Below are 13,676 nucleotides of genomic sequence, written 5' to 3' on the forward strand. Positions count from 1 at the left end.
AGAAGTGTTTAACCTCAGAATCATGAATTATTTTGCTCCATGGATTGCTTTGACTACGTTCATCACAGCATAAACATCACATAATGATAACAATCAAAGAAACAATATCTAAAGCAGTTGAAGCTTATTACTTTTCTGATTTCTTTCTGAGTCACTATTTCAAATGAAACAACTTATCTCAGATTTACAATACTCCTACTGTTAAGAAATCTTAAATTTATACATTTGTGTTGGTCATAAATCAGCCCTTTTCACACTAGACAACATTAAAAGCCAGTATGATTAAGTTTCCAAAAAATAGCAAACTGCCACCAAGTAGCTACATCCCTTGGTAACAGAAGAAAACAAGAAGAAAGGATTTGGATACATTTTCCTACCATATTTGATAAACAGATTATACTTAGAAAAACGTTTGTCATTTTGAGAAAAGTTGCTCTTAAAAGCCTCATTTAAACTCAGTAAAGTTTTAAAATCATTTTGACTTTCCAGAAAAGTTTATATATAATTTAAAAATATGCTTTTATATAGTCTTCAGAGTTTCTGTACATACTATATTATTTTCATTTGATTCCTCATCACATCTGCCAAGTAGGCAGAGAAAGTATTATTATCATGTTGTTTTTATAGTTCAGGAAATGAAAAACTAGAGAGAACAGTACCAGAAATGGAACAAGAATGATTGTAAAATGCTTCAGACTCTTAAATAGGGTTTCTGGCTATGCACTTTTACTTGGATGTTTCAAGCACGGATTCTTAGACCCAGCACATATCTGGATCCTGTTACTGGTAGTGACAGTGCCTTCTACCCAGTCATCAAACAAGAAACTGAAAGGCCTCCTGGTGCTTCTTCCTCCAGCCCCCTTGCAGTCGGTGAGTCTTGCTGACTTGATTGTCTCTCCTTTCATCCTGTTATACCTTTGTATCTGATTCCTACGGCTGCCATAGCCAAGAACCATGGACTGGGTGACTTCAACAATAGAAATGTATCTTCTCACAATTCTCATGTTGAAAGTGAGATCAAAGTGTGGACAGAAGTGGTTTCTTCTGAGGACTCTCTCCTAGGCTTATGAACAACCATCTTCTCCCCGTGTCCTCTCCTGATCTTCCCACTTTACCTGTCTTTGTCCAAATTTCCTCTTCTTATAAAGATACCAGCCATATTGGGTTAGGGCCCAGCCTAATGACCTTATTTTAACTTCAGAACCTCTTTAAAGGACCTATGTCCAGAAATGTCACATTCATAGGTACTGGGGATCAGAACTTGAACATGAAAATGGGGGTGGGAAGAAAAATGCAGCCCATAGCACCTGTGTTGTATTCCTGAACTGACTGAGGGTGGACTCCCTTCTGCACTTCACTTCCTTCCTGGGCCTCTGCTCCAATTTGCTGTCCACTGTGCTGGTCGAGGGCTCCTTCTAATATGCAGGTTCCCAGGCTTCTAATTCCTCCGTGGAGCCCAAGTTCCTTCCCAGAACAAGGTAGCCCTCTGGGCCTAGCCTCTGCCTTCTCACCTCTTGTTTCCTTTCATACTTTTTGTCTCGTATTTGTCCCCAAGATTCTGAACTGCTGGGTGACCCAGCTTTTTGCCTCTATGACCTTCCTTACATTATGCCTTCACCCTGAGGGCTTAATTTTTGCCCACTTATCTCCGCCATTCTTCAAAACTAATAGCAAAGGAGTTCTGGCTAACTGCCTATATGTGGACCTGAGGACAGGCTGAGCTCCCCAACCTTCTCAGATCATGATAAGCCTTGTTGGAACAGTCTGTTAGGAAGTGATGATCCAGACTGACCTAAGGACTCTCTGCCCCAAAAACTGTTCACTGCACACCAAGAGGTGCCATCTACACTAGATCAGGGAGCCTGCACAAGCTCCCTGGGAAGGCTAATGTTCCCCATGATTTTATACAGACAATCCAATTTCTTCTCATTTATGGCTGCCTGTTATGCATTTATATGTTTTGACCTACACTCAGTCTTGTGAGGCCAGTACTAACTTGTGAAAACATTCATGGTCCCTCTCCCACCTTTGTCCTTCCCCATTCAAGCTGGTTGCAGGTTTTAACTTAGGGGAGGTTTGTGGCAATGTGGAAACAGAACAGGTATCTGGGTGACTTTGTAGTACTCTGTTTTTCTAAGTTATGACTCAGCCAACTACACCTAGTCAGGTGCAGAGAAGTGGCCCTGTTTTTACGTTTGCCAGTGCCAGCCTCATTGAGATAGCTATGTTAAACATGTCTAACTTTTAAAATAATATTAGCTAAGCATTTGCATCCTAGTAACTTTGCTGGAAATTCACTCTCATCCCAGCATGTGACTACTCTTAATGATTTTGTGTATAAACCCTCCATGGCCTGAGGGAGGCTGTGTCAGGACAGGCTTCATCCAGCGCCCAACCTTGTGATTTAATTAAATGGGATGTTTGTGTTTCTGGCTCCAAACAATGTCATATTCATCTTTGTATCCCCAGAACCCAGAAGCATTCTGGAAATAGGGTAATGCTCCCAAAATATCTGCTGAAAATAAAGTGCAATAATTGAATCCGTGGGAGGATGGCATGGGGCGTATCAAGTAAACACGTGGTGACATTCTCATTAAGAAGCTTTTGCTAAAGAAGGTGGAGGAAAAGGTACCAGTGAAGCAAGATTATTGTGAATGGATAATTGTTGAAGCTGGGTAATAAGTCTGTGGATTATATACTGTAGTCTCTCTGCTTCGATATATATTTGAAATATTCTCCAATAAAAAGTGAAAAGCAAAACCAAGCCCATATTTGTTTACTGTAAATGGTGTGAGAAGGAAGCATAGTGTAATAATGAACTAGGCTGTCAGTCCTGCTGGGAAAGCTTGTTTACTTTGCATTTTGCCACAGTGGCCCTTTGTGGGGAACAATGGCAGTGATGTCTCCCTCTTCTGGGGATAAGCTCAGATGAGGAGGTCAACTGTGACTTGTCAGTCCTTTCTGTGGGTCACACTTTACTGAGATAAAACCTTCATTTAGCTGCAAGAGGGAACAATCAAGAAACCAAGTGATTATTGTTACATATTACCCTTTGACTCAGATTCTGTCAATAGATTCATCTTTAATGATTGCACGAATAAGGGATTGCAGCAGTTGATGACATTGTCCAAAATGGTAAGCCTGGAAATTTCCACCCTAGGGGAATAGATATCATGGGATTTGATACCAATATGCCATAAAAAATTTTTTTTGTGGGCTGGAGTTGTGACTCAAGTGGTAGAACACCTGCCTGTCTAGCAAGCACAAAGCCCTGAGTTCAAACCCCAGTACTTCACACCCTCAAAGACTCCCAATTTGTTTTGTTTTGTTTTTTTGCAGTGCTGGGGATCAAACTGAGGGCTATGAGCATGTAGGCAAGTTTTATACCACCTCCAACTCTAGCCATTAAACTTTTAAAGAAGAAAACTGCTTTGAAATAAAAAATAGGCTTACCATTTTTCTGTGAAGAATGCAGAATTAAAATAAGTATATGGGGGCTACTACTTAGGAAGAAGGGTGCTATGGTGGCATAAAAACAAAAGTTAAAGTGCTGTGATATTATCTACAACATAATGAGCCTTGAAAACATTAGGCTAAATGAAAAAAAAGTCATAAAAGACCACATGTGGTGTAATTGCCTTTCTATGAAATTTCCAGAATAATAGAAATATTAGTGGTCACCGAGAGCTTTGAAGTGAAATGGAAAGTGACTACTAATGAATGTAGGGCTCATGTTAGATGATACACATGTTCTGTACCTGTGGTAATGTTGCACAAAAAAAAATTCCATAAATATACTGGAAACCACTGAGTTGTATATTTCAAATGGCTGAAGTCTATGCTGTGGAAATTATATTCAATAAAGTTGTTAAAATGGTGGAGTATTGTGATCAGAGGATTTTTTTCTTGGCTTATTAAATCACGATATTATCTGTCACATTGTATTTTCAATAAATGATACAAAATTTATTTTCACTCATAGTAGAAATCTGGCCAGGATATATCACCATCACCATTACTGTAGCAATATATCTGAGACAAACAATTTATAAGGAGAAAAGATTTATTTTGACTTGTAGTTTCAGAGATTTCAGTCCATAGTTTGTTAGCTCAGTTGGTTGGGCCTGTGGTGAGGTACAGCATAATGGAAGGAGCACTTGGTGGAGCCAAGCTACTCACCTCACAGTGGCTGGGAAGCAAAGAAAAAAGAAGAGGATCCAGGGTCACAATAGTGCACACCCCCAATGGCCTAACTTCCTCCCACTAGGCCCCACCTGCTAAAGGCTCCATCACCTCCCAATGGTGCCATAAACTGGGAGCCAAACCTTCAACAGACAGGCCTTTGGGAGACACTTCTCAAAACTGTAGCAACCAATGATAATGAACACTTATTTTTAAAAAGCAACAAGTGGGCAAAATGTTTCTACTCTCAAAATTGAAGGGCTGAAGAATCAAGTGCATCCATTTTTTACTAAGTGCTCAATGAGCACCAAACGTGGGGCATGTTTGGTTTTCTAGCAGGTGCTATAGACTACTATTGAGGCCACTTTCTTTCCTGTATTTAGTCAAGATGAGATGCAAAAGCATAGTTCTTATGTTAGTTGGTTCTCTAGTGTGGGTAAGCAGAAGTTCCCAATCCCAAACAAAAGCTAATACAGCCTCCCCAAGTCACAACAGCTGGTCAGTTTTTGCTAGTGGTTTCTGCAGAGTTTTGTCTGGTAGCAAATGTTATGATTACCTTCATTCTTCTGATATCTGTAACCATATGTCTAACCTCTTGAGCTTCTATTTCTCATCTATAAAACAGATACAATAGTACTACCTATATCAAAACACTGCCATGATGATTCCAGAGCTGGAGAGGGGAAAGTACCAGCAAAGCGTAGAGTTTTGCAGAGCCACTGGTAAGAATATGCTCAGATAATGGTGTGGGCATGTTAAAAAGAAGAGGAACTAGCTGGAGGATCTCTTAGAGGCCAAATCTGGGAGAATTTGAGCATAAAAATACATCCTAGTAATTGATAATAAAGTATAGGGAAAATAGCAATTGTGAGTCTGCACTGACACAAATACACAAATAAGTGGGAGAGAAGACTCTTCCTTACAGTAGAATGCCAACTAAAAAAGGTTGAAGGAATAATGGAAGTAGAAGAGGAACCATGTGGCAACCACCACAGTAACAATTGTTTCAGAAAAGAATCATGAATAGGTGCTAGAACCAATGGGTGAGAATCTGATAGGAAATAAGATACTTACATAATGTCAGGATATCTCAACAAGATCCTATCAAGAATAGGAAAAGTAGTAACTATAGCAGACAAACCTGGTAGCACTACTTCCCAAGTGATTGAAGTTTACACACCACCAGCAGGACAAAAAGATACACAGACCTTCCATTGTATGATCTGAGATGGGCACAACTCACTTAGCAGCCATTCCTGCTAAGAATGCACACCTGAATCTCATCGTGAGGAAGCATCAGGCAAACCCAAATTGAGGTACATGTTAACAACAAATGCCCTGTGTCATCTAAAAATGTCAAGTTCATTAATGACAAAAATGCACTAAGGGCTGTCCTAGTTTACAGGAGACTAAAGACATGAGGACTAAATGTAACACGGACCCTGCATAAGGAGAAAACATTAAGAGAAGCAACTATAGGGCTGGTGGAGTGGCTTAAGGGGTAGTGTGCCTTCCTAGCAAGCATGAGACCCTGAGCTCAAACCCCAGTACCATCAACAAACCAAAAATAGCAACTAAAAATGACATTGGTGAAATTGGAGTAAGATTTTTAAATTAGAAAACAGAACTATGCCCATGTTAATTTCTTGATTTTGATCACTGTTCTGTGCTTACCTTGTTTATCTATTTTTTTGGGGAAATATGAACTGAAGTATTTAGGGGCAGAGTAGGAAGATGTCTGAAATTCACTCTTAAGAGGTTCTGCCAAAATTTTTGTGCATACATACTTGTATACAGAAAGAAGGAAGAAAAGAAGAAGAAGAAGAAGAAGAAGAAGAAGAAGAAGAAGAAGAAGAAGAGAAATAATGACTATAAATTTATATGCACCTAATTTATAAAACAAACACTATTGGACATAAAAGGCACTGTTATCAATAGATAGATCATCCAGACAACAATCAACAAAGCAACTTATCACCATAGATATAGAAAAAGCCTTTGAGAAAATTCATCATTCCTTCATGATAAAGCCCTAAATAGACTAGGAAGAGAAGGGACATACCTTAATATAATAAAGGTTATATGATAAAGTTGTAGCCGGCATTGTATAAGTAGGGAAAATGGAAAGCATTTCCTCTAAAATCAGGAATGAGACAAGGTGCTCAGCATTTGCACTGTTACTCAATACAGTGCTTGAATTCTTAGAGCAATAAGGTGAGAGAAATAGCAGGGATCCGAATAGGAAGGGAAGCAGTCAAATTATAACTATTTGCAGATGACAAAATCCCATACTTAAAAGATGCTAAAGACTCCACCAAAAACTCTTCTACCTTATAGACACATTAAACAAACTAGCAAGGATACAAATCAAAATAACAAAAATCAGTAGCTTTTCTGTGTATCAATAATGAACACGCTAAGAAACAAATCAGGGGAAAAAACTCCATTAACAATAGCCATAAAATAGGATACATAGGAATAAATTTAACTAAGGAGGTGAAAGACCTCTACAATGAAAACTATAAAATGCTAAAGAAATAAATCGAAGAAGACACTAAAAGATGGAAAGGCCTCCCATGTTCATGTGTTAGCAAAATTAATATTGTGAAAATGGCTATATTACCAAAAGTGACATACAGACTCCATGCAATCCTCATTAAAATCCCAATGACATGTCTTACAGAAAGAAAGAACAATCCTAAAATTTATAAGGAAGAACAAAAAGCACTGCATGGCCAAAGCATTCCCGAGTAAAAAGAGCAATGCTAGAGGTATCACAATACCTGACTTCAAATTATACTATAGAGCCATGGTAATGAAAACAGCATGGTATTGACACAAAAAACAGACATGTAGACCAATGGGATACAGTAGAAGGACCCAGAAATAAGCCTCTACTGCTACAGCTACCTGATTCTCAACAAAGGTGCCCAAACATATTCAAGACTCAAAACTTTGAAACTACTAGAGGAAACCATAGGGAAAATGCATAAAGATATGGGTTTAGCAAGGACTTTCTGAATAGGACAACATAACTCAGGAAATAAGAGTAAGAAATGACAAAGGAGAGGTACCATGTTAAAAAAGCTTCTACATGTCAAAGGAAACAATTATCAGAGCGATGAAAAAGCCTGCAGAATGGTAGGAAATCATTGGCAGCTATTCATCTGATGGGATTACGGAATAATATAAAGAGTTCAAAAAAATCAAACACAGAAAGGACAAATAATCCCATTAATAATTAGGTAAATGAACTGAACAGACAATTCTTAGAAGAAGAGGTACAAATGGCTAAAAACACATGAAGAAATGTTCAACATCCTTGGTTACAAGAAAATGCAAACCAAAACTACATTGAAATTCCATCTTACACCAGTCAGAATGCTGTCATCAAGAAAATAAGCAACAGCAAATGCGGGTGAGGATGTGGGGAGAAAGAACCCTCATACACTGGGGGGAATGTAAGCTAGTGGCATCTCTATGAAAATTACTATATGCTCCTCAAAAAACTAAAAATAAAACTACCATATGTGCCTGCTATTCCACTCCTGGGCACCTACCATGAAGAAATGCAGGTCAATATCCAATACAGATCCCTACACACTCATGTTTATTGCAGCACGATTCATAATAGCCAAGATATAGAATCAGCACAGGTGCCCCTGAACAGATGAATAAATAAAGAAATCATGGTATAATACACTATAGACTATATTCAGTCGTAAAGAAGAATGAAGATGTCATTTGCAGGAAAATGGATGGTACTGGAGATCATGATGTTAAGCAAAATAACAAGCCAAGGAAGAACCAGAAAGACAAATGCCACATTTTTCTCTCATATGCGGGGTGCAGATGTAAAAGGGAGAAAAAAGGATGTGAATGCAAAAAGGGGACGATTTGGGGGAGCCGGTGGGAGGTGGGAAGGGGGATAAGAGTGTGTGGGGAGAATATGATCAAAGTACGTAATGTGAATGTGTGAAAAAAGTCATAATGAAACCCATTAAAATTCCAAGAAAGAGTCAGGGCCGGTGGCTCATGCCTACAATCCTAACTACTTGGGATTTTAAGATTGCCAGTCTAGCTATTAGTTATAGAAACCCCATCTCCAAAATATCCAGAGCAAAATGGACTGGAGGTGTGGCTCAAGCAGTAGAGTATCTATTTTGCAAGCATGAAGCTCTGGGTTCAAATCCTAGACCCACCAAAAAATGCAAGAAAGATAAAAGGAGGTTGGGTGGAAGGAGACTAAGAAAGAGTAACAGAGGGAGTGAATAGGAGCAAAATCTATTATATGCATGTATAGAAATTTCGCAGTGAAGCCCCTCTCACACTATGCCAATAGAAGAGAAGAAATGCATTCCTACTTTTTCTTTCTCAGCTACAAAACAAGGTTTTTGCCACAGTTTGATAAATTCTAAATAACTTACTAACGTTTGTTGTAGGGATGATAGAACAGAGATGGTGCTATCTCAGTGACAGCCTCAAAGAGGAAAAAAAAGGCACAGGTAGAAACCAAAATGGAAATCTTCATGCTTTGTTAATTTTCAATTTCCTGCATTACATGAAAGGATCTAGTACAGGGAACTCTTAAAAGTAGACTTTTAAAATGGCGTTAGTGGCTGCAACACTAAAAGGAACATTGTTTTTCAAAGCCAATGTAAAACTTTGAGTAGTCTAAGACAGAACTCACCCCTGACTACTCAGCTGAGAAACAGCAGGCACATAAAGAGCCACGTCCCAGGTGGGCTAGTGTAGGTGGCACCCAGGATGAGTATCCACTGACAGGGCTTCCTTAAGCACAGAGTCACCCTCAACAGCAGTCCCAGAAACACTGCTTGCCTTCCATGAACATCTCCTTTTTCAGTAGAATGAGCACTTTTTCCCACCCCACATTCCTACCTCCTCGCCCTTTGAAATACCTAAAGTTGAGAAAATGGTTATGAAAAAAGAAAAAATATATTACATTATATTTGTCCCCAAGAGTTCAAATGCAAAAGAAAATCTGCTACTGTTGTAGTCATTTGCCATTGTTGCTTATTGTTTTTCCCCAAACAAAAACACTAGAATAAGTAATTACATGCTGCTTTTATATTTGTTCTTATTAAACCAAGAACTCAGCCATGAATATCACAGAATTCACATACAATAAAAATATAGTAAAATTGGTGTTTGAAATCTTCCCTCCACGATGTTGAATTGTCAGTGTGTATCTCTAGCATCTCCATGTACACTATTAAATAGTGTACATGAAAACGTCTGGCTGCGTGCATGTGTGTGGTAAGTGCTCTGTTCCTTATAGATCTGGATATTTTATATTGCATTAAAGCATTTTAAAATTTTAGAGTGGGAAGGAAAATTAGAGATCATTTTCTGCAAATTTTTTATCTTGCAAGTGAGAAAACAATGATTCTAGCTCTTTTAACTCAAAATCTGATGATAAGAGGAACTACTTATCAGTACTTTTAATGCACAAAACCTGGTGATCATTCAGGATTGCATTATTCCTGTCACATTGTGACTGTATTTGCTGATGTTAACATTGCAGTAGGAAAGGAAATGAGACCATATGATCAAAGCAAAGCACAAAACCCAATTTATTTGGCAAGAATTTTATCCAAGTCATAGTTACACAGATTTCTTATGAAGCTCTGCTCTTAATTTAACAATCTTCCACATGTACAAATTCAGCTAAAATGAGCACAGGGACTTTTCTGAGTGGCTATGTCTCTCTCCAGTATCAGGACCTGCAATCAGGTGTCACCTTTGAGATTCCCTGGGCCTTGCTGTGAACCCCTCTCTACCCTTCTACTCTTCTGTGATGTCCAAGGATGCACTCAACATAACATATAAATATTTGAAGTATGAAGTGAGCATCCCACTTCTAGCAAATATTTTTTAAATTGTGATGCTAATCCATCGATAATGATTAATGGTCAATACAATTTTTGTTCCTTAGTTTTATACCTCAACATCTTTTGTGTGTGTGTGTGTGGTACTGGGGATTGAATTCAGGGCCTCATGCTTGCTAGGCAAATGCTCTACCTCATGAGACATGCTCCCAGTCCTTTTATTTTGTTTTTGAGATAGGGCTTCATTAACTTTTTGCCTGGGACTGGCCTCTAACTTCTATCCTCCTAGCTCTGCCTCCTGAGGAGTTGGAATTACAGGTGTACACTACCATGCCCATCCTCCAAACATTCTTCTTTTTAGAAATTTTGTTAAAACAAGAAATACTGGTTTTGAATAGCTTTACTGTAGTAGCTAGAAAAATGCCCCCTCTCCCAATATTCTAGATTATCTGAGTAGATCTCATATAATAACAAGGAATCTGCTAGATGGGAGTAGTTGCCTGCCATCATACTTGCATCTGCCTTGGATGGGGTGTCACCTGGGCAGTCATCATGGGGGTCAAGCATGGAGGTGAATGCCTAAAAATCCTAGCTCCTCCAGAGGCAAAGGCAGAAAGATCATGACTTTGAGGCCAGCCTGGGCAAAAAAGTAATGAGCCCTTGCCTCAAAAAGCACGATGAAAGAAACAAAAGGACTGGGGACATAGGCTGTAAGTCACCTCAGTTACTTGGGAAGAGGGACTGAAGTGGCGTCCCCACACTTTGCGAGTCAGGATGCTGTGTGGAGACCAGGTGGGGCTCCTAGGCTGCAGTACAGAGTAGAGGTGACTCTGCAGCAGAATTTGAGGTGAACCACTGGGCAAATAAGCAGGAGGGAGGAACTGGTGGTCATTCGGGGTCTATAGACAATGGGATCCAGCATGTGAAAAAGTCTTCCAGGCAGTGACTGGACTCTGACTGGTTTTGAGAGAACATTTCATAAATTATTCTAGTTTCAGAAGATCCTGGAAGGTTGGCAGGATGAGGAGCAGTCAGGTGGATGGGTGACCAAAGATCCCAGTCTGGGTACCTCCAGGACCAGCAGGAGGTCAGGAGGGTCTTCCAGGAGCCTTTCTTTCCCACAATCCAAGAACCATCTTCAAGAGAAAGGAAGGGCAGGCAGGTTATCTGAGGAACCAGCCATTTACCCTGGAGACGCTGAACCTATTGGGAGCGATGGTAGAAATGATCACACTAGGTTTAATTTAAACTGGATTGGACATTTATTTATTTACTCATAAAATGACCAAATTACTAATAGTATCAAGGAGCTATGTTTTCCCTATGCATTTGAGTAATAATGCAACTGAATTTTGTGACTCAGATATGTAATTTCCCTTCTTTGCACCCCAACCCTAGCGCTGTCATATTCCACTTAGGAATCTCTTCCATAGTATCCTGACAGATGGTCTTTCAAATTGAACCTGATTTTCTCCAGGAAACTTCTAAGGTGTTATAGATGCTTCTAAAATTTTTTCAAAAGCTGTGGACTCTGTCACCAGACACTCGTGGACATGTTCAAAAGACTGTGCTTTGTTTCCTTGGAGCAAGGAGATCTCTGGAGAGTGGGTATTTTGTGTGTACTTGTTCACTGTTGTATGTTGAGCATCTTTCTAGATCAGTTTCAAGACTTGTTGAATGATAAATGTACTAAGATCCTCAGATACTTGTCACATAAATTCTTTTCAGAGTCTTCTCTGTTTATGTTGATTAAAAAACATCCATCAGTAGGGCTTTGTGTTTGCCTTGATACGGTGTTGATATTTGCTCTTACAAGTCAGCATGGCAGTTAGCTCCTATCTTTTGGATCCTTTTCCTATCAAATTCACTGTCCTTCAAGCCATGTGCCATCTGCATCCATCCATAAATAATACTGAAGCTTTGTCTGGATGGAGGTAGAGGGCTGGAGGGGACAGACAGGCCTGGCAGTGAATTGTAAGCATTTAGAACAGAGAGAAACCATGAAAACTTCCTGAAGTCACCAAATTGGATGTCATTTTAGATGGAGCTAATTTGAGGGATTATGTAACATCTGTTTGGCATGAAAGTAGAAGACTGGGAAAAGATTCATCCCAGCTGCTGTCATGGGAAATGGGTTAATAGAATTGCATACCTGTACTAGATAGCATTCTCCAGACATGGGGGCAATTGTGGGGTGTGTGTGTGTGTGTGTGTGTGTGTGTGTGTGTGTAGCTAGCCCTCCATATCTGCATCCGTGGATCAAAAATGTAGTTAAGCCTCTGATGGTTGCATCTGTATTGAACATGCATAGACTTTCCCCCTTTGCCTTTATTCTCTAAATAGAATAACTAAATAATGTTTTAGTTAATACCTAATACTTACCCTGTATTAGGTGTTAGCAGTCATGTCATTTGTTGATGATATTAAAAATACACAAGAGAATGAAAACACGATGATATTTTACAAAGTTGATTTGACCATCCTTGCATTTGTGGTATCTGAGGGGAGTCCTGGAACCAATCCTCCAAAGATATCAAGGGGAGAGAGAGAGAGAGAGAGAGAGAGAGAGAGAGAGAGAGAGAGAGATTTTTAGGAATTGGTTCTCATAATTCTGGAGGCTGACAAGTCCATCTGCGTATTATGACCTAGCCAAGCTGATGCCTAAAATTAACCATCTCAGTTAGGGAAACCCAACACAAAACAGCTGGGTCTCTCTAACAGGTCAATCAGAGTGACACTTCCATCGCTTCTCATGTGCTGGTATGGCCTCCTTGGAATTTTTTGTCTTGTGTCTACTGTCCTTACCAACTCATTTAGGAATGACCTTCTCCAACCTTGCTTCCATCACCAACGGAAAAAATCTACTCATCTTTCAAAGTTCAGATCAAATGTTAGCTCAGTGATACTTTAATACCACATCTCATCTGAAGATTGAATTCCTTCCTCAATCCTTTATGCCTGTGCTATTTCAGCATTTGTCATGTTGCTTTGCAATTACATCAAACAACAGATTAGCACCATGGTTAAAAGTATAGACTAAGGTTACAGGCTTCCCAAATTTAATTCCTCATCTAACCAAGCTACACAACTTTGCTATGCCTTAGCTATTTCATCTGTCAAGTGTGGCTAAAATAGTTCTGGCCACCTGGGTGTGTAGTGAGGATCTCATGAGTTAACACATAGGAAACTTTTAGAACAGGGTCAGGCATATAGTAGCCACGCAAAAGCTGGATGACATTTTCATTCTTAGTGTTGTTGTGCTAACTGATTCCTGTGTCATCTGGAGAGTTAGGTATTTCTCAGGTTTAGGGATGTCATTAAATTCTTCTTTGTATCCTCACCAGTACTGTATGGAATAGAACAAGGTCTAGAGACACTTATTGAAGTATACAGTACCTTAATTTTATAGGCTTCTCTGCTATCAACATCTCCACCCATTCAAATCTCACAACAAGCTTGAAAAGTTTTTACTACCCCCACTTTACAGATGAGGAAACTGAGAAGTAGACAGCCAGTGAAGTGTCCACTATCACACATGACTGACAAGTGGCTGAATTGACAACTCCAACTCCAGGATCATGAGAGAGAAATGCAAACTATGCCAGGGCTGTGGGGAGGTGTTTTTTTCTTCTGGCCCAGTCACCC

The sequence above is a fragment of the Castor canadensis genome, chromosome 9, assembly GCF_047511655.1.
Source record: "Castor canadensis chromosome 9, mCasCan1.hap1v2, whole genome shotgun sequence".
Lineage (NCBI taxonomy): Eukaryota > Metazoa > Chordata > Mammalia > Rodentia > Castoridae > Castor > Castor canadensis.